Here is a 22,532-nt window from a genome sequence, read left to right on the forward strand (position 1 = left end):
TTTACCCTCTTTGTATTTCATTATATAGTGACCCTCTTTGTCTTTCATTACTTTTGTTGGTTTGAACACTAAATTATCTGAAATCAGAACTGCCACACCAGCTTTCTTTTGGCTTCCGTTTGCTTTAAATACTGTTTTCCATCCCTTCACCTTGAGTGGGAATGCATTCTTGTGCATTAGATGTGTTTCCTGAAGACAGCAGATACTTGGCTTGTGTGTATTTATCCATTTGGCCAGCCTATGTCTCTTTAGTGGGCAGTTCAAGCCATTCACATTTATTGAGAGAATTGATAAGTGGAGCAGATTTCTCTTCATCCTGTTGAATTGAACTTTGTTGCTTTGTTTTCTCTCATGAGCCTTTGTGGTATTTGCCCTTTGACCTTTAGTTTTTGGATGATTTTACATTCCTGAATGTTTATTGTGCTGATCTGTGTGAAACACTGTTTTGAGTACTTCCTGGAGGGCAGGTCTTGTCTTGATGAATTCCCTCAGTCTTTGCTTGTCTGAGAAGGTCTATATTTCTCCTTCGTATATGAAACTTAGTTTTGCAGGGTACAAGATCCTAGGCTGCGCATTATTTTGTTTGAGAAGAGTGAGAATGGGTCCCCAGTTTCTTTTTGCTTATAATTTCTCAGTTGAGAAGCCTGACGTTATTCTGATGGGTTTTCCTTTGTAGGTTGCCTGCTTATTTTGCCTTACAGCTTGTAGTAGGGCCTCTTTGTTGGTTATTTTGGTCAGTCTGATGACTGTCTGTCACTGTTGTGGTGTCTTCCTGTTTGTGATGAATCTCCCAGGAGTCCTTTGAGCTTCTTGTACCTGGATATCTAGATTTTTAGCAAGGGTTGGAAAATTTTTCTCTATTACATCCTCAAATAGCTTATTTAATCCTCAAATAGCATATTTTCTTCTTTACACTCAGGGATGCCTATCATTCTCACATTAGGACTTTTCATATAATTCCACATTTCTTATAGACTTTTCTCTTTTCTCTTATTTCTCTGTATTATCTCTGCTACTGGCTTATTTAATTGAAGGGTGCTGTCTTCAGTCTCTGAGATTCTTTCTTCTGTTTGTTCTACCCTGTTCTTGAGGCTTTCCACTGTGTTTTGTAATTCCTTGAATAAATTCTTCATTTCCAGAAGTTCAGTTTGATTTTTCTTTAATATTTCAATTTCTTTAGTGAATTGTTTTCCATGTCCTGGATTTTATTTTTTGTGTTTTCTTTATGTCGGTTATGCATTTTCTCTTGCATATCATTGAGTTTTCTTACAATCTATGTTCAAAATTCTTCTATCATTTTAGTGTTCTTAATTTGGTGGATGTCCGTTGCTAGAGAGCTGGTGTTCCCTTTTGGGGGTGTGCTTTCCATTTGATTCACTGATTCCTTCCAATCTGGATCAGCTGCTGCTTATTACCTTTAGATTTTCATTTGAATAATGACACGCCCTGTTTAGTCTCTGAGCCAGGAGGTGGTGCTTGTGGGTGGGATTCGACCACACCCTGTATGATGAGTCAGCAAATGCACTTAAAGGGTGTGCAGAATGACCTTTCTGTCAGTACATTTCAGTTGCTGGGAGGAACAAGCTGAAGTGGTTTTTTGGGGGTCCTGTAACCAGCTCTCATTCCTCTGGAGAGGCACTCTAGTGCTCAGGTCATAGGTGGGGCACTGGGACTTTCAGGTGCGTCCTTATTCCTCACCTCAGTGGGGGCTGGTGAGGAAGTGAGGCTGGGCAGGGCTGGGTTGGTTGAATCTACCCTGAATCTTCACAAATGCTGTTAGCAAGGATCAAAGTTCTGTTCTCTGCTTCTGGACAAAGCTGCCAGGGAAGGTGAAATGGTCCCACTCAGCTAAAAAGTCTGCGTGTGGGGGCGGGGCTGTCTGAGACAGGCCTCTCTCCTTTCTACCCTCCCCTATTCCGAGGTTTCTCCCAGGCCTCTGCCAGCAGACAGGACCTCAAGCCAGTGGATCTCCCCTGGCTGTGATGCAGGCCGGGAGGTTCCCTGCCCAGGATCTCAGCCTGAGCTGGGAGCACAGCCCTCCTGTGGGAAGAGGGTTGCCGCTCAAGCACACTGATATGCCCTTGAAGGCACACAGACCTCAGTAGGCTCGTTCACAAATACTCCTTCTGTGCCCCTGGTCAATGCAATCGAGACTTGGGTGTACAGGATCTGGTCTTCAGGCCTGTCCCCTGGGTCCTGGAGATCAATCCCTGACCCTGCCAGGGAGAGGAGTGCTGGTCTCAAGTCACCCATGGTGCACCCAAGCTGGATCGGTGTCTCTCTGCCTTGGGATTTGTCCCGCTCTCCTGGAGTCACCAGGCAAGTGGCACCTGGCAGGGCTGGTGGGTAGGAAGCTCACAGTCTGCATACCCCTCAGTCCGCTATAGGGCCCCAAAAGGAAAGGTCCCATTCCCTGCAAATGCCTCCAGGTCGTGGCTAATCTCAGTGGCTGTGGGTAGGGGAGGGGAAGGGGAGAATGAAGCAATATGGCGCCTGCCAATCAGCTAAGGTCTGAGGGCCAGGAGGTGCCCTGAGGGAGCTGGGAGCCTGGTGCCCTGTCTACAAGAGGCTCACCGCTCGCTTGCAGCGGCCATCTCTGGGCTGCCGTCAGCAGGTCTCTCCAACCGCTCAGTAGCCCACCAGCAGTCCAAGATGCAAGCGAGGGGACATTTAATGGCTCCACCTACCCTTGTGGCTGGTCTCCAAGACTCTCGAGGGCATTTCTCCTTCCAATTCTCCTCCTCAACTTCTTCCCCTGGAGTCTCCTGTAGTTTCAGGCACCCTTCCTTCCAATCTATGTTTGTCTGCCTGTTTATTTTTTTTCACTTTCTTCTAAAATCTATCTTTCTTGCAGAGACACCCTGGCTGGTGGTTTTTCTCATCTGCCATCTTGAAGACTTGCTGTGACTTTTAAATCCTTTCCTTACAGAATATTTACCTAAGCATTAGGGTATGAAAGGAACTAAGAAACAAAAACTTCTAATTAGAGAAATTTATAAGAGAGGAACACATTCTGATGGTATTAATTTGATGCTGGCATTGCACTAATATTTTGAGAGCACTAAGAAAATAAAATCCAAGGGTACAAGCAGGTACCATTGCCTCCATGTGGCCCCTCTTATGTCATTTTCTGCAGGATCACAGACATCACAGAGTTGACCAAGAAGGAAGGATAGGGTGTATTGAGAAGAGGAAGAAATAATGTTAAAATTAAACATTGAACAAATGAGCATTTCTCTAAGGAGAATAGTAGGCCCCTTGAGAATAAATCCTTTAAGGCCTTGGGTTTCCAAAAAAATAAATTAATTAATTAAACAAATAGTCTGGGCTATGTAGAACAAAATGAAATAGTTATAATGACTAAGATGGTGAACTGTTACACTAACTGGCATAAACGGCCAGAATTGATTAATGCTTATGGTAATGTAAAAGAAGGATCAAATAAAAGATGCAACGTGGAAGAGTAAATATTCAGAAAAACCCTTTTCTAAAGCATGCATAATAAAATATGTAAAAGCATTTGTTGTCATGCATGGTGGAGTCAAAATAAGGAAATTCTTCAGAGACCTGGAAGAACAAAATAGTTTAAATCCAGAGGTGTGAGTCCCTAGGCTGGCATTTGCCTGGGGGGTTCTCCCAATAATGAGTGGCCCAGATCCATGAGTACCTAATTCAGGACACAGAGACTGATGGCCAAGCAGGAGGAATGGAAGCTGACACACCTCCTGCATAAATACAGGATCTCTAAAGAAAGGAATGTTAAGTGCCTGGGTGAGGAAGATCCCATTCTCATAAGAGGACAGTGAAAATACATTCCTGTTTTGGTCCCAGTAGGCCAAAGAAAAAAGTGAAAAAATGTTCCATTATAATTCCTAAGTACAAGACAATAGCCATATGGGTTTGGGTTTGAATTCACACCATCTATGCAGCCTGATAGTGGGAAATTTCCAGGGTGAGAAATTAGCCTCCTGTAGTCCTGGAAACTAATTGATCTGAGAAGTACAGCCATAGAGAGAAATATGTTTCCACACACATTTGGAAACAGAATTTATAACACAGTTGTCATTGTAGATATGTGAATACATAATAACATTTTCAATGATCAGCACTGGGATAATTTATCTCCATATGGAAAAAAATGAAATTGGACCCTTCTCCCATAGAGCAAAAACAAAAATATATTTTAATTAGTTAATGTAATAATTGATAAAGGTAGCTTCTCAACATTTTTAGAAGAAAAATGGAGGGAATATCTTTTATCTTGGCATAGGAAAGAAAATAAACCACAAGGAAAAAATTAATCTGATCACATAAAAATTTATGACTTCTGTTCATTAAAAGATACTGCAATGTGAAAAAAAATCCCAAACTTGGCAGAGATATTTGTAACTCATCTTATATAGAAAGGTTTGATATCCAGCATATGTAAATGCGTCCTATAAATTAATATGTGAAAGATAACACCGCTATTAAAAAGTGAGTATAAATAGCTTATAAACATATGAAAGTATGTTCAACCTCATACTAATCGTGGAAATGAAAATTAAAATCACTATTTGATGCCCTTTGACACATGTTGGCAAGTTTTTTAAAGTTCAGAAAAGTCAAATATTGCCCAGAGTAATGAACGATGAGAGTACTCAGCCAATGCTAGCACGAGGACAGTCATTCTGGAGAACAGTTGGACATTAACTCATAAAGCTGATCTTACATGTACCCTATGACCCAGTGGCTCTACTAAAACCTAGTGAAACCTAATAAACCTGATATATGCCCCAGAAAAACTCTTGCATTTGTTCACCTAGAGACATAAGAGAATGTTCACAATTTTTAAAACCTGGCAACAACCCAAATATCTACCAATATGAGTAGATAATGAATGGGGAAATAAAATATTATATATTACAATAATAAAATACAGCACTAAGAATAAATGAATGGCAGCTATTCACATTCTCAAAAATACAATGCTGCAATGAGATACCATTACAGACCTATTAGAACGGTAAAAACCCAGGAGACTGACACCACCAAATGCTGCTCAGGATGTGGAGCAACAGGAACCCTCATGCACTGCAGGTGGGAATACAAAATGGTACAGACACTTTGGAGAACATTTAGTGGTTCCTGACAAAACTAAGCCTACTGTAACCATATGATCCAGCAATCTTGCTTGTTGGAGTTTACCCAAAGGAGTTGAAAACTTATGTGCACACAGAGACCTTCACATCAATGTTTATAGCAGCTTTATTCATAATTGCCAAACCTCAGAGGCAACAAAGATGTCTTTCAGTAGGTGAAGAGGTAGATAAACTCTAGTATACCCAGACAACGAAATACCATTTAGTTCTAAAACAAAATGAGCTGTCAAGTCATGGAAAGACACAGAGGAAGCTTAAATGAATATTATGAAGTGAGACAAGCCAACTGGAAAAGGCTACATACTATACACTTCCAACTATATTACATTCTGGAAAAGATAAAACTATAGAGAAAGTAAAAAAATCAGTGATTGCCAGGGATTAGGAGGGAAGGAGGTATGAATAGGTAGAACACAGAAGATTCTTAGTGCAGTGAAACTACTATGCATGATACTATCATGTGGATACATGTCATTATACATTTGTCCAAACCCTTTGAATATACAACACTAAGTGTGAACCTTAATGTAAACTATGGACTTTGGGTGATAATGATGCATGTAACAACTGTGCTGCTCCGGTGGGGGGTGTTGAGTATGGGGAGGCTGTGCATGGGAGGGGGCAGGGAGGACATGGAAACTCTCTGTACCTTCTGCTCAATTTTGCTGTGAACCTAAATCTGCTCTAAAAAATATGTGTGTATATATGTATATGTGTGAGTGTGTGTATGTATACACACACATATCTGATCATAAGAAACAATAAATAGCTCCACTTATTAAAAATTCAAACATGCAAAACTACACAACATACAAAACTATAATGACAAACAACTGAATGATTAATGGAAAGTTGAGGATAGTAATGACCACTTGTGGTAGGAGTGAGTGGCATTGAAGAAGGGCAATGAGAGTTTCTAAGGTACTGAAAATATTCTGTTTCACAAACTCAGTGGCGGATACATGTGCTCATTTTATTTTTCTTCTTAAGATGTACAGATATACTTTTATATTTATGATCTGTTTCATTAAAGTAATAAGAAAACTGACAATATATTCATTTTTGAACATATGAGATGGACAAAGTTTTGGAAAAATATAACTTACCAAATTTGACTCAAAGAATTAGAAAATCTGAACTGAAATCCTACCCTTAAAGTAATTTGATTTCTTCATATTTAAAATTTTTTTCTTTTTGGAGTCAGTGTTTTTTACTCTGTCACCCAGGCTGGAGTGCAGTGGTGCAATCATAGCTCACTGCAGCCTTGAACTCCAGTGCATGCCACCACACCTAGATAAATTTTTAATTTTGTAGAGATGGTGGCTCACTACGTTATGCAGTCTGGTCTTGAACTCCCGGCCTCAAGTAATCCCCGCCCCCCCACCTCAGCCTCCCAATGTGCTGGGATTACATGTGTGAGCCACTGCACCCAGCCCATACCATTAAAATAATTGAGTTAATAATAATTGTACAAAGAAAACCTGATGCCCAGATAATGTTACAGATAATTCCAATGTGACACAAGTTATTTGGGAAGAGAGAAAAATAGACCATTTCTCACTTCATCTGAAGCTTGTATAACCTTCATATTGTATATGTCATTCACACAGAGATAAATATTGTAAACAAAATACTAGGGAAGTTTATCTAAACCATTAACAAGCTGGGTTAGTCAAATAATGCAAGTTTAGTTCAATGTTAGAAAATATACTGCTGAAATTATCTTCACATAAACAAACTAAAAAGAAAAATAATTATCTGAAAGGGCCTATAAAATTACTTAGCAAAAATTCATGAATTATTCATGATATTTCAACTTTGGAATAAAGGGTAACTTTTTTAATCTGATAAAAGGGGTCAGCAAGTAACCTATGGCACACATCATACCTTGTGGTAAAAACACTGAAATCACTCCTTTAAATATTAAGACAAAGACAAGAGTACCATTGTCACCACACTGCTTTCAAAGTTTATATGGAAGAGAAGAGGGCCAGATATATCCAAGACAATCCCATAGAAGGGTAAGTGTGTTTGTGGGGTGGGAGGTGGCATTTACCCTATCACTAGCAGACTTACTGTGGGGTTATAGTACCCACCACACTGTGAGTTGCTGTGGTGAGGGTCTGAGCTTGTGTGAAATCTTGATGTAGGCCAGAGCTAACGTTACACAACAGCGAGAAAGGGGTCTGTGTAATATGTGGTATGAACAATTGGTGTCCCTGTGGGAAAAAGTCAGAATGGATCTCTAACCCAGAAATGGATCCCTATCATACAAAAGTCAGATCTAGATGAACAAAGGACTTAAGTGTGAGACACAAACAGTTTGAAATCATTTAGAAGACAATAGAGGAGAGTAACTTACTACATGCCCCACATAGCATGTGTACTTTGTGCTGTGTGCCACCTAAGTGTTCCATATAAGCATAGTATGTAAGTATGCAAGCTTCTAAACGGTATGTCAATGCCTGCTACTTGACATACATGGGACACACTGGGCTTGGGAGCATGAGCGGAAACCCCAGGTGACTTTCCTTTCTAGTCCCCAGACTGCACCCCTGAACACCCCTGGTTCCAGCGCTTGCTTCTCCAGCCCTCATCCAGACCCAGCACAGCACCCACGGTGGCTCAAGGCTGCCCCCCGCCCAGGGAAGCTCCCTTACCCCTACTGAGGGTCTCTGTCATCCCTTCATTACCACATTCTGACAAACGTTTCTCTCTGCCTGTGCCGCCTCATGTTCCGTTCACCCCAAAGCACACTGAAGCCCAGCCCCTCCGCCACTTTATCAGACATGCTGCTGTGAGTCCCACTGGTGTCTTCTGGGATAACAAATTCCAAGCACCACTTGGCATTGCTCCCTTTTATCTAGTGTAAAATGTTGAGCTCATGAAATATTCAGTATGCATAATTTTATAATTGTTATACTATCTATGTATTTTATATCTGTTTTTTAAATTATTTATAAAAGACAGTCTCATGCCATGTGAGGTCATACATGCATGGATTGTTTTTATTTCATCAAACTGGTCTCCACATGTGTAGTATGTTTCTAATTCACACACACTTTGAGTGAAAGATTAATCTGTTGCATAGATATTTTTATTAGCAATTAATAGATTTCGGTTTGGATTGCTCTAGCCAGATAAAACATCTTATCCTAAATGCATCACAGTTCTTGGTTGGAGTGAGATCTGAAAGCTTTCACTGGAGCCAGCTGCCTCAGCCTCATAGCATCAAACAAAGCAGGGAAAGTGGAGAACTGACGAGGGCAAGAATGACCAGGTGAGTGGAGGAAAGATGTTTTGTCTGATTCATTTATAAGACATTTAATGCAGCACTGCTATATGCCAAGCACTGTTCTCAGCACTTTGCAAAAATTAACCATCTAACAGTTGAAAAGTTCATAGTTGTGATATGTCTTCAGTGCTGCCTATTTCTCATTCAAAGCTAAAAAAAAAAAAAAATCCCTAGCATGTTTGAGAACTGTAGTTACTGGCAGTAGTGGAGCAAACCACAGCTCTGCACTCTGGCAGACAATTCCTACCAGCAAGAAGACCCCACTCACAGCTTCCAGCAAGGCGGAGTCAGTGGCTCTCACTTTGTGCCAGTGCTACTTCTTTTACCCCAAGTTTGCTCGAGTCCTTCCTTCTCCTCCTTCCTACCAGCTCGGTAATGTTTCAACCAGGATGCCAAGTTCACGGTCAATGGCATCTCTTTTAAGAGACCTTCTGAGAGCCCTGAAAAGTAATCTCTTCCCATTCTTATTCCACGATCATCTGTGCCTTCTTTAAATCACTTACAATCATTTTCCTAGTGTATCTGACTTTTCTCCTAGATGATGAGCTCTGGGAGGCAGGGGACATTTTGGTAAATTAATAGTGTTTAGTAACTTAGTTCACCTCTGTGCACCCCACAGCAGTTGCTCAATGTTGCAGCTGCCCAGCTAGTGCCTGCTGAGGGGACGCAGGAGGAGCCCCGCGGCGGTTCAGATTCTCCAAACCTGAGTGCGAAGCCCAAGAAACCGGCTCTGCTTTGTGAAGCCCAGGAGCACGATGAGGACGCAAGCAAACACCCTCAGCCTACCTGGACGTGGCACACAGGCGCTGAGGCTCGGATTCAGGGTGCAGTCCTGCTCCACACTTCCGCGGGAGGAAGAGCTGTAAATACTAACGGAGCCAGTTCAAAACCTGTGAGCGTGGGAACTTGCACTGCCGGTGAGAAAGAATTTTCGACACTAAAGATTAGGCACCGCACAAAATAAAAAGAAAGAAAGAAGAGAGAGAGAGAGAGAGAAAGAAAGAAGTAAGTGTCAGCATCGATAAGGGGTTTGGGATTTTTACTGGGATAAAGGATAGAGTGTTATTGTAAAATGATAACAGTTGGCAGGTGTGTGTGGTTGGTTTTTTGTTTGTTTGTTTGTTTGTTTTGTCAGGTTGGTTTAACAGTCTCTGTGGAATGTGGGCCTGGGCCGGTGAATGTGGGAGGGGTTTGTGCCCCTGCTGCCTACTTGGGAACTCTTCCAGTGTTGTTAAAACAAACCCTTTAAGATAACAAGTTAAGCCACAGGTGGTTAATCCAATAAAGAGGTAGCTATGTGTTGTGATTTCTCTCTTTTTCTTTTCTGTTAGATAGTTTGTTAGTAATGCTGTCCTTTCAAAACCACAACTATGTATAGTGTCACGTTTCAGTTGGAATCCCATGAAAGAGCTCTGAGGTTGTATAGAATAGGCACACATTGGGAGGTGGGGCCCAGGTGGGCTTGCTGTGAGAAGGTCCCCCCAGGTCATGGCCAGTGGGGTGTGGGAAGCTGTGGCCCCCACCCAGCTCCTTATCTCTTTGTCCCTTACTTTTTGCCCTGTACACAGGGGATTGTCCTCAACATCTCAGATAATTTCTCCTGAGTAGCTAAAAATTGATACTGGGCATCACAAGTGTGCCTAACTTGGCTTAATGTGTGTCCTTTGCCTGTAACGGATCTATAAGCTATTGAGATGAGACAGGAGAGAAAGGAAGACCATGGACAACTCAAGTATATAATCTGCCATCCAATAATTTCACTGCCTGGTTCTCTTTGTAATAAAGTCTGCCTGTTACCGGTGAACTGCCCCACCACCTTCCTGCATTTAGAGAGCTCAAATGCTATGGCCTCCATAGTTATAGTTGTCATCGGGTTTGAAGAAAGTCTACATGTCGATTTTGACAGCAATAAAAGGAGGCAGTGGCTCAAGTTGAAGCAAGAAGCCACCAAAGTCAGGTCCTTCAGCTCTCACAGGGCTGAAGACACCTCCCTGAATATTTGCATTTCAGAGAGACAGCTCTCAGGTCTTTGAGAAGACAATTCTGAGTTGTAGATTTACATCTCAAAGGGAAGAGAAAAGACTTGTAATTGCAAGCTTTCTAAAGTAACTATTGTAAGAGGGGATTCAAGGGCCTGCCTTCCTCTCACCAGGTTTTGGGTGGATCAAACAGCACATTCTCTAGGCAGCAGTGAGATTTTTCAGGCAGGCATTTTGAGAGGAGGTAGGGTCATCCTAGGGACACAGCTTTATGCTGCTAGAAGCCATGCTAGAATTTGGTCGTCTCTTCGTGCAATGGTTTGGAAAGAGTCCTTATGTGCCCAGAGGTCTGTAAATCTCATGACCAAATGCTCTCAGATGCCCGTTGTTTTGCCCTCTGCTCTGCTCAAACCTTAGTTAGGCTTCTGTCCTCCCCACAGGCCCCTTAGCTTACCCTTAAGCCTCAGCCAGCACCTAAATGCAAAACACCCCCTCTTTCCCCGCTTATACCTAGAACAGAGAATCAGCTGACCACCGGAAGATGCGTTTCCCATCAAATCACATAGCGCATGCGGTCCCCAGGTGATTTCCTCCCCCTCATCTGCCCCACTTCTTCCTCACTGCTTAACTGTCCTTATTCTAGAAAATAAAAGCCATTTTCTGTCTGACTTTGACATACTTGCAGATTTCAAAGATCAGAGTGTTTTCCCTATTGGAACAGTCTTATCGAATACAGTTAGTTTCTCCTTATCTAAGTCCTGATTTGTTTTTATTTGATGCAGGGCCGTTACAAGAGATTCATATAAGGAGATTTCCATACCTACCAACACGTCTTGGAAATTTCCATGCTTTTGGAACTATGTTCCAATCAAACAAAACAAGTGTGGCCCAGCAGCCTTGGGGAATCTCTGGGCAAAGGAGAAATGAGCACACACACCCTTGGACTTTGAGAACCGCTGGCCTAGGTCTTTACAATAGTTGGTGAAATGGTTGTCAGTGAAGATCTATAGAGATTCCCTGAGAGTCTGAGGTTTTGGCATTATGGTCATTATAATCTGAAGGAGAAAGTAGAAGTTTGCTTACAAGTATTTAAGAAGCTGTTAATAATTAGCTTTTCCTTAAAAAGTAAAAGCAGAATTTTACTTTTATTTTTGGAAAAAGTAAAGGAATGGCATCTTGTAAAAATTAAACTCAAGGAAGTTTTGGAATTGGGGAAAATCCATTAAAAACTCAAGTTTAACTTATTTAAAATCTATCTAGTACTGTAACTGTGGCTGTTGGTAGATCTCTTTTTATTTATTTATTTATTTTTTTTTATTTTGGGGGGGGCTCTCTCCCTTGACAGCTTCTTTGAAATTTTTTTCTCTCGCATGAACCTGGTGTTATCTCCCAACAATTTTTATTTAAAGTTTTTCCTCTTATTATGTCCTTCTCCACCATTATTCTCAGGTTACTTGCAGAGAACTGTTTAAAAGACCCATTTACTCTGAAGGCAGAAACTAGAAGTACACACTTCTTTTTGAGGCCTTAAGGGAGCTCACCTCCTTAAATCTTAGCTTTTCCACTCCTATTTCAGATATTACTGAGACATAATATTTTCTCTTTCTACCTTCTAATATTTGACCTTCAATGTCAACAGGTCCAGAGCTGCCCTTGATCTCAAACAGGCCTGCAAACAAGCATAGCGTCAACATTCAACTCAAACCTGCAGATGATGCTGGGATTCAGTCCTGACCTGTGAAAACTGTGAAATCTTGGCACAAACAACTTTGTCCACCACACACCCTCTCCCCTCCACTCACTCTGACTCACACACACACACACACACACACACGCTCACACACACAAAGAGACTTAGCCAAACCCTAGTGTAGCCTCTATCAGCTCAGGACCATGAACCTAGGATGCCCCATCTCCCCTTAACATGCCTGCCTGGGAAAGTTCAATTTTGCCAGAAGAATTCACTGTTCCAGACAAAACTTGACTACAGGCACCTGACCTCCCATTTCTAAGAGCCTTTACTTTAGAAAACTTGCAATTATAAATCCTTCTCTGCCCGTTTGAGGTGAAGATCTTCTACAACCCAGAAATGTCTTTCTTAAAGACCTGGGAGTTGTCACTTTGAAATATAATTGTCAAGAAGGATAGAGCCATGTCTCCCAGTCTCTGTGAGACAGTAGGAGCCTAACATTGGTTAAGTGCCAATAAGCAAACAGAGATGGCCTAACCAGATGGACCAATTTTCCCCTAATATCAGTCTGTACTTTCCCTTGAGCACACTCCAGCACTTGAAAAGCCTCTTGCCTTTTGTTTCAGTGGAGTTGAGGCTTTTAACATGCTATGAAGTGGTATGTCTACGTATTGATTAAGAGACAGGCATTAATCACTGGATTTCATTATTAGGCTGACTTTTAGGGTGGCAAACAGGCTGTGGTCACAGGTGCAACGTCTTTACATTTCTAAGCAAAACAGGAAATATTTGTCTTTGGCTCCTTTGGACTCCATTGATTAGAAGAGAAAGAGAACTTTCCAGGACTGGATGGCGCAGCACAACTCAGTTTAAAGTTCCAGGCAAGGAAAGCAATGTCTACTTTTTTACTCCAGGAAGGGAGTAAAGGGGCACAGAAGAGAAGACTGAAGAGTAAAAGGGGGCATCTCTAAGGTTGCTGAGTGTGCTCCATCTGGGGCTGAATCAGACTATTTTCTTGTTTAAATAGCTCCCTCATATAGTGCTTTTCCTAACTAAAGTTCTGTTCCCTCTCATGACATTTGTTATAGTCTCTAGAATCTGGCTGAGAACCTCTCTCCCTGCCTTCTTCCTTACTAGATCTTACAGGTCTTCATTTGCACAGTAGTGCAGGACCATAAAAATAACCATGCTAGCTGAAGCTGTGTAAAGTGACTAAATGGTCAATGTGACAAACTAAAGCTATTTTGTGCTCTTTAAAATGTTTTGTCAAAGCATTAAAAATCCCTTATTGTTGGTTATAAGTGTATAAGAGAATGAAAAATAGTGAAATTAATATTGATGTTTTACACTATAATTTAAAACATTAAAAATTGAGAATTAAAGTGTTTTATTTATTTGTAAAAAATGTATCAACTATAGTTTGAATAGGGCTTGCCTTCTTCTTGTCACATAACTCACGATAGGGAACTGGCAGTGTTTCTGTGCTTTGGCAAATTGCCATCCTCATTTCTAATTTTGGAATGGCATCCACCATGTTATCCTTTGCATCTTCAATGTCATGAAATATCTGCAAGGGATCCTCTAATATGAAGTCTGCTGTTGTTCTTGCTGGCATCACTTCCTCTGAAGCGTCTTCACGCTTTTCATCACAGCCACTTCCTCATTTATATCAAAACATTGGCTGTCACTGAGTTCCTCTTGCTGCACTTCTAGAGTGTCTCCTTCCCACAGTGAGCTAATTCTATTATTCCATTTACATTCGAGTTTAATTTCACTTCCAGTGTTGTCACGTTTTGTTTCTTTGCTGCATTTTAATCTTTTTTGACCAATTTTCTCTTTGAATTATTCATTTTGATAAAATGTCACGTGGGTTTCGCTCGGGGAGACAAGGAGTCAGCACAGTCAGAGGCTTCGCTGTCTGTGTGAAAACTGCCCCGCAGGTGCTCAGTGACCAGCCACTGACAGACTTGGAAAGAAGTGAATTCTGTCCCCCCCACCATGATATGTTTGAAGTCCTCATTCCCAGGATCTCAGAATATGCCCTTAGCTGGAGCAAGGTCTTCGCAGAGGTTATCAAGTTAAACTGAGCTCATTAGGGTGGGTCCTACTCCAATCGACGGGGGTCCTTACAATAAGGGGAGGTTTGGACACAAACACACACAGAGAAGATGGCCACATCACTGGAGTGGTGTACCTGCAGGTCAAGGAGCACCAGGATTGTGGCCAACACAAACAGGAAGACTAGGAGAGAAAAAATTCTCCCTTGGATCCATCCAAGAGAGCATCAATCTGCCAACACCTTGATTTCAGACTTCTAGCCTCTGTGACCATGAGGCAATACATTTCCGTTGTTTTAAGCAACCCAGTTTTTTTGTGGTTTTTTATGGCAGCACCAGGAAAATAATACAGTCACTGATCGTGGCTGTCTGTTACTTACTTACACAGGGATTTGTGGACTGAAGAGCTAGCAACAAAGTTCATACTTTATGCAGTTACTCACAGCTAACATACTGTGGTACCTGAAATCTGAACCATGTTGTCGGGGACTGGCATTATTTAACTAAACTGTGTGAACTTGATTTGTGCCAGCTGAAACTGTGCAAAGCTAGGACTGTTTGTACCTAATTCCAACGTGTAGAAGGAAAGAATGTCTGTCTGTATTCAGAGCCAGAGACCACGCCCCCGGCTGCAGTCGTCCCCACCAGCTGTTTGCTGTCTCTTGCCGTCTTGCCAAATGACCAGCCAGACCATCTTTCACTGTCAGAATGAAGTAGCCCCTCCCCACTCTTGACTGCATTTCTTGCTTTAATGTCCTTATAGCAATTTTTACTTACTAAAATAATCTCTTATTTTTTTTCATTATTTCTTTTCTTCATTCAATACTTCTGAAAAATGCATATTAAAACTCCAATGAGAAACCATTTCCCATGCACCAAGTTGCCTAAGTAAAAAATTATGAGAATATTGTTGCAAATATACAGTTACCAGAATCTTTAGCTTCTCTTGGGAGCATAAATTGGAAAACACCTAATTTCAACCTAGTAAAAGTAACAACATACATACCCTGCAACACAATGATTTCAATGTTGGTTTCACATCCTAGAGAAAAATCTAACTCTTGTTTCTGGGAGACTCAAATAAGTAAATGATAGTTGCTTTCTGAAATATCAAAAAAAATGGGTAATAACCCTATTCTAAGAAGATAGAATGCATGGTGTAGTATTGTCCTGTGATGGAATACTATAAAGCAATGAAAAGAAAGTACAGATGAGCATATCATAAGAATGAATCTTACACATTTAATATTGAGCCAAAAAGTAAGTTTCAGAAGAAGTATGTGCAATGTGAGTCCATTTGTTTGAATTTTAAAAATCTGCAAAACAATATTTTTATATGTCCTTTATTAATGCATTTATTTGGTAGAACTATGGAGATAAGATGTGGGAATAATTAACAGGATGGGCTTGAAGACTCAAAAAGTATGGTAGTTTAAAATCCTTAGGCAAGTGATATGTACATCAGTGTTCATTTTATTATTTCCTATGCCTTCTGCATGACTTACACATAGTATTTTGCAAGTTTTAAAACATAAGATGGGATAATTAATGCAAACAGACCACAAGGAAAAAATGAACATGTAAACAAGAAAAAGCAGACAAAGAGCACTGTCTGATGGAGAGCATAACACAGGAAACAAACAAACAAAAAATTCATGAATATTTTCTCAAATAAAGCTGTTTTTGTTCTGTAACACTTTAAATATTTTAATGTGTTTTTTAATTTTTGCAACAGTGACTCAGTTTCTTCCCTTCTGCATTTTTATAGCAAGGTTGAATCAAGTGAGAGTACTTCTGACTTTTATTAAAAACTAAAACACAACTGGAAGCTATGTCTATTCTTTGCCGTGTCCGTGTGTGTGGCACTTTTCTGTGATGGAACAGCAGCTTGTCCCTAGCCAGGTGGCAGCAGCAGCTTTAAGACTCAGAGGACCCTGAAACTAGACTGAAAGTCTAGATAACCCATAACTGACACTAGCCAACCTGTTGCTATGAACAAAGAAAGGAGGCTCAAATGGGGATGCATTCAGGACAGTGCAGGGTATTCGGTGAGAACAAAAAGAGGCACATGTGTGACAACTGGAAAGGGTCCTGCTTGGAGTTAAAATAGGTGTGAGAGAGAAAACTGAAAAATTGATATATATATATATATATATATCTCCTTATAGAATTTTATATATGTTATTTTGTTTGCTTAGTTACAATAAAGTCATTCTATAATGCTTATGTAAAATATTATGTAACTTTATTTAAAATTGTAAAGATTATATGTATAGTCATTGTGTGGCTGTTGGAATTACAGTATTTGAAATTCAAGAAATACTGTATAAAATGCCTGATGAAGAAACTGACCTTAGGGAGATTGGTCAATTCCCTTTGGTCAGTGGCTAAACTGGGACAGAGCCCAGGTTTTCTGATTCTCAATCTGTGTTCGTTCCTCTTCATTTTCATGTCTCCACCGTAAAATATTTATAGGCTCTAGGCAAATATAGCATGTTGTACATTATTTGGTGTTTTCCCTACGTTGAATACCAGGTGAAATAACTTTATGTATGAAAGTTTTATGAAACTATTTATGAAAGCTCATCCAATGGCTCAGGTTACATTATCATTGCCTTTGAATCATTTATTCAGTCAGGATGGTAAATTCACGAGCCTCCCCAGACTGAACCAGAGTGGCATTCATCCCAGGTTGTAGAGTATTCTCTGCCATAAATAAGGACATGCTGGTTCTTGCTATTTATACAGGCACCAATGGTCCCATTAGCTCTTATGTTTCATATTCTTAGACCAAGAATCTAAAAAGTGGCTTAGGATACAATGTAAAGATACTAGTAAATTAAGACAGTTCTGCAAGATTTGTGGGACTTCTATTTTCCTTCTATTTATCATTTATGGAATGTTCTTACTGCAAACAGTTTATATCTCTCTACCTTGCTGAGTGATGAATGCTAGGCTAGGATAATAAAATCTGACCTTATTAAGTACTAATATATTGTGTCACATGCTAAAGGCTTCTTTATGTTCTTGTTTTCTTCCCTGAAGTATTTAAAAGTAGAAAAATATATTAATCACAAATCAAGCACTCATCATAAGGCTAAAAGGATAAGATATAATAATTAGTATAGTCAACTAAAATTATTACCAAAAATAATGACTTTTATTGCAAACATAGCACAATATTAATAGAGAAAATAGACCTTGCCAGGAATCTCTGAAGCATGGTACCTTATATGAGAAATATGGGAAATAACACCACGTGAAAAGCCACTTGGTGGTGAGGTAGGCTGTTCACAGAATGGAAGACTAGGCTGTGACTATCAATCTTTGCAGGTTAATGACTATTTGTAATAGTCTTTGAGGAAACCGCAACTGCCTGTTGAAGAAATAAAAATGTCAATTAATAACTGGTTAATACATAAAAGAATCACAAAAAGCATTTCACAAGTAAACAAAAATTTGATGCCACTTGCACTAGGACATGTCCCCAAAGATAACCCCAGGCCCTGTGCTGAGTTTTAGCTCAAGAAAATGCAATGCTGCCAAACCACAGAATGTATCTTGTCCCCCTGGCCCATGTTGCCAAACCATTTTCAGTAATTTCCTTTTCCACATAGCCCTCAGTCCCTTTGTTGTTCCCTCTTTTCCATTTTTCCATAGTCTTTTTTAAATTATTACCTACCTGTTCTCTCTTTAAAACCTTAATCACCTTTGTCTTAGTTTATACTACAGTCTCTCTCTCCTACTGCAGTGGTCTGAATAAAATGTCTCACTGCCTTTAACAAGCATCTGCTCTGTTTTTTTCCTTGACAATTCCTAGGGTTGCTTCAAGGGCAGTGGGAACAGAGGGCATTAGAAGGCAGAGGCCGAAAGATCAGGACTCCGGACTCACCCCGAATTCAACTGGGGGAGCTCCGCTTTCATTTTCTTAATGTGCTGGGGTTTGCTGAGAGCTTGTTGGATTGAGTAAAGGAAAAACAATCAATGTACCCCTCAGGTCAGTCACTTCTCTGTGCTATTCAATTACATAAACATGTGAAGACTCTCAAGGTTGTGAATCATATTGTGTTGCAAAGAAAGATTTTGATTCTTTCCTGGAAATAATTTTGTTTAGAGTTAATGACTTAAGTATTAATCTCAAGGCAAAGGAGTGAATTAAATGATCTCCCGAAGTCTTTTCCATGAATGTATAACTTAGTGGTCAGCTTCTTCCCAAGCTATTTTTCTTCCTGCTCGCAGTGATTTCATTAATTTTGCCTACGTGCTCCCAGGAAGGGAGGTCAGTGATCTCAAAGGCACCAGGCTGGTGTCTTCCTACATAAAGCTCACTGCAGAGCAGCTCCTCCCTGGGATTTGTGATATTTATCTTTATCAATCCTCTATGATTGGAGAGCAATTATTGTCTGTTTATGCTGTTTTTTGTTTTTGCTACTTCATCGAAGGCTTACTTCATCCATGATGAAGGTATGTGCTTCCGCTTCGATTGAGCACCTTCTCAGTGTGAACAAGGTGGTAAAATTCTCTTAAATCTATGTTGGGATTTATTGAATTATGAGAATTTATGTATATTCAAGTATCTCAAATGTACTTTTAATATTAAGTACATTTAATATTACACATAATATTAACTTGAAGTATAATTAATATTAATACTTCCAAAATAAATCAAAATATTTTTTAATCTCACAAGCATGAGCATTTAATTTCTTTTCACAATATAAAAAACATGTCTGATATTTTGAAAGTCTATTAGAGGTGGAAACAAAAGATTATTTAAACATATCTTTGGATGCAAGCTTTAATAAACCAAATGTTCATTATACACTGTTCAAAACACTTTGCTTGTGTAATCATGACAATAATGTTAATTTTGTTCCTATATGACAGATGAGGAAAGATACAGACAAGGGTTAATTAGAGTATAAATTACCCAATGTGTTCTTTTCTTGTATGGGTTATTTGCATTATAGTACTACATACACAAAGGCTTTACATTGAAAATAACTTATAAGAACTGTTATAGCTCTTTTGGTGCTTTTCTCAACTCCCAGTTTAGGTCTAAAATGGCAAATAATTTCTCTCTTTAGTGAAGTTATAATGCAATACAAAAAATATAATGTAAAACATGGAAAATATTTTCTTATTTACTAATAATTGTAAATGTACTTACATATTAAAAGTGTACCTATAACTCTTGAATCAAAACCATATATAAACTTAGATAATTAAATTTTAACCAGGTTAAGACTTGTTTTATTCTTTAAATTAGAGATAATATTGTAGCCATAGGCCTGTGGTGACAATTTTTCTCCCAAATAACCGAAAAGAATAATTTATGTTTCTCAAAGAATTCTGGACCACTATGGGAATGAAAGATCATCTAATCCAACAAGGAACAGCCAAACAGCCTGAAATAACATTGTTGTTAAGAATTAGCTATTATATAATAGCCTCAAGAAATCTCAGTGCACCACAGACTTCATGTGGTTGAAGGCCATAATTATTATAAAAGTTGACCTCTGTTAATTCAGAGATCACTATAATTAGTACTCTCAAGTATCCAAGAACCATGCATAATCCCAGAACATTATGTACTTAATAAGAAATGGAGAAGAAATAATGTCCTTTTGAATTTGATACCTCGGGTGCTGCATTTACCAATTAGAGGATTTGGACCTCTTTGAGGGTCATGATTTCTCCTCTGTTTTCTTTGTGTTCACAAACATCTAGGCTATCAGTAATATTATTAAAGATTAAGTAATTTGCTGACAAAGAGGAAATTGAATAACATTTAAATATATTTGCTCTGAATATTTGACCTTCAAAAGACACTAATTTTTCAGTGATCCATTCTACACAATTTTTAATCTTTTTCATAGTAACCTCAGTTTGCTTGACTTTATATGGAAAACCCACTTTAATAAATATTTAATGAAACATTCCTATTTTTATTTGAGTTTATTTCAGTAGACATGGAAATAACAGAAAATGCCTTTAACGTCAAATTCCTAGGAAGTATAGGTAAAAAAGGGGTCTTTAAAAGTATTTTAAGAAGTTAATGTTGCACTCTCTACTTTGTAAGTTAGCTATGATAACAAAAAAAAATACATGATAGTTGCTTCAATTGATATTATGAAGTTATTAAGTATGAAATGTCCTATTGCCCTAAGTACTAAATCAGTCTGTTGATATCTCTGACACTTCACTTTGACACTTCTTGGTTTATTTTTATTGTGAAGGTACATCCTCAGTCTTTTGAATGCACATTTTGGCTTGTGATTATCTTTCAAATTTTTTAGGGCAATTTTTGTGAAACCATGGATAAGTCAAAAATTTGTGTTATTTTTGAATGAGTTCCGTCGTGGAAACAATGCTGCACAGACAGCTCAAAATATCAACAAAATGCTTAGAAAGGATGTGGCTAATGAATGCACAGTATGTCAGTGGTTTGAGAAATTCTACTCTGGTGATTTTAATCTTGAAAATGAGCCACATGGGTGACCTGAGACTAAGGTGGATAATGATGAGCTGAAAGCTGTAGTGGAAGTGAATCCATCTCAAACTACACGTGGATTAGCAGCAAGGTTTAATGTCACTATTCCAACAGTATTGGGCCATTTGAAACAAATGGGCAAGGTAAAGAAGCAGGATAGACGGGTTCCACATGAATTAAATTAGCGTAGCAGAGAAATTGTCTCGAAGCTTGACTTTCTTTGCTGTCACAACACAACAGCGAACCATTTCTACACTGTATTGTTACATGTGATGAGAAATGGATTCTTTTTGACAATCACAAGCATTGGACACAATGAATGGATAAACATGAAGTGCTGAAACACATTCCAAAACTGAATATTCATCAAAAAAAGCTAATGGTGTCTCTTTGGTGGTCCAGTGCTGGTATTAGCCACTACAGATTCATAAAACCTGCTCAATCGATTACAGAGGATGTCTACTGCAACCAATTGGACCAAATGATGATGATGCTTGTGATTAAGCAGCCAAGATCAGTCACAAAAGACAGGCCAATGCTCTTCGAAAACAGTGCTCGACCACATGTTGCACAAACAATGCTGCTCAAATTACAGAAGTTGAACTTGGAAACTCTCTGTCATCCACCATATTCACCAGACCTTGCACCAACTGACTACCACTTCTTCCAGGCTTTGGACCACTTCCTGCAAGGAAAAATATTTGATACTCAACAAGTGTGGAAAACCCTTTCATGACTTCATTGCCACTCACTTTCCAGGCTTCTTCACTGCTGCCATAAACAAGCTACCGTTAAGATGGCAACAGTGTGTTGGTAGTTTAGGTGCATACTTTGATTAATGGTGCTCCTTCTTGCTTGAGATATAATGAACTATACTTTTGATTTGAAATTGAACATTTCATATTTAATGACCTAATATGATTTATCCAGAAATATACATCTCACATTCACTTATACCTTTATACAGTAATCCAAAATGCCAAACACACTTGTGTTACTCACAGGAAATGTTAAGGAGCCAGCTCTCACTCCCATCCCTTCTCACACCAGGGTAATTCCGTGCGTACCACATTCCCCTCAGTGGACAACCTGCATCTTGCCAGGCTCTGTGAAGACCCGTCCTGCTTCATGGAATATGAGTCAGCAGCTCAGAAAAAGACTAGGACATTTGCACAATTGGCTTAAAATCTTCAATTTTTATTTTTTATATATACAAATATAAATCTCTAATATGTATTTATGCTTTTCCTATCCAAACCAAAGTGCAACGATTTGTTAAAAAGTCTTTTCTAAACAAATGATGATGAAAAAAAGAAAAACTAAATACAATCATGAACAACAGATTTAATCATTAGTTTCTTCTTCACTGCAGTAAATGTGAATTTAATCTAGAAAATACAACATAAAAGGAAACAAAAAAAACTTTGGGTGTTACTAAAACAAAAATGTTTGAAGATATAATTTAATCTTGTATATAGCACACAAGTTTCAAAATTTTTACTCGGCAGAAATTTCCATAAAGTCTGTTTAATTATTAATGGTACATTTTAAGATTCTTCTCATTTTATCCATAAGTATTTCCATGTATATCTCTAAAGAGGGTGCCCCTCCTTTTAAAAACAACACATCTAAAAAATTAACCAGAATTACTTACTTTAAACCAAAGCCCAGTCACTGTTAAAATTTCCCTGATTGTCTCACATTTTTCACACTGTTTTTTTTTTAAAATCAGAATCTTGGTAATGTTCATACATTGCAATTGATTGATGAGTCTCTAAAGCATATCTTATTCTTCCCATCTCATCTTTTTTCTTTTCATGTAATTTATTTGTTGAAGAAAATGGGACATTTTCCATGAATTTTTATGATTGTATCAC

The sequence above is a fragment of the Eulemur rufifrons genome, chromosome 7 (genome assembly GCF_041146395.1).
Source record: "Eulemur rufifrons isolate Redbay chromosome 7, OSU_ERuf_1, whole genome shotgun sequence".
In the NCBI taxonomy this organism is placed as follows: Eukaryota; Metazoa; Chordata; class Mammalia; order Primates; family Lemuridae; genus Eulemur; species Eulemur rufifrons.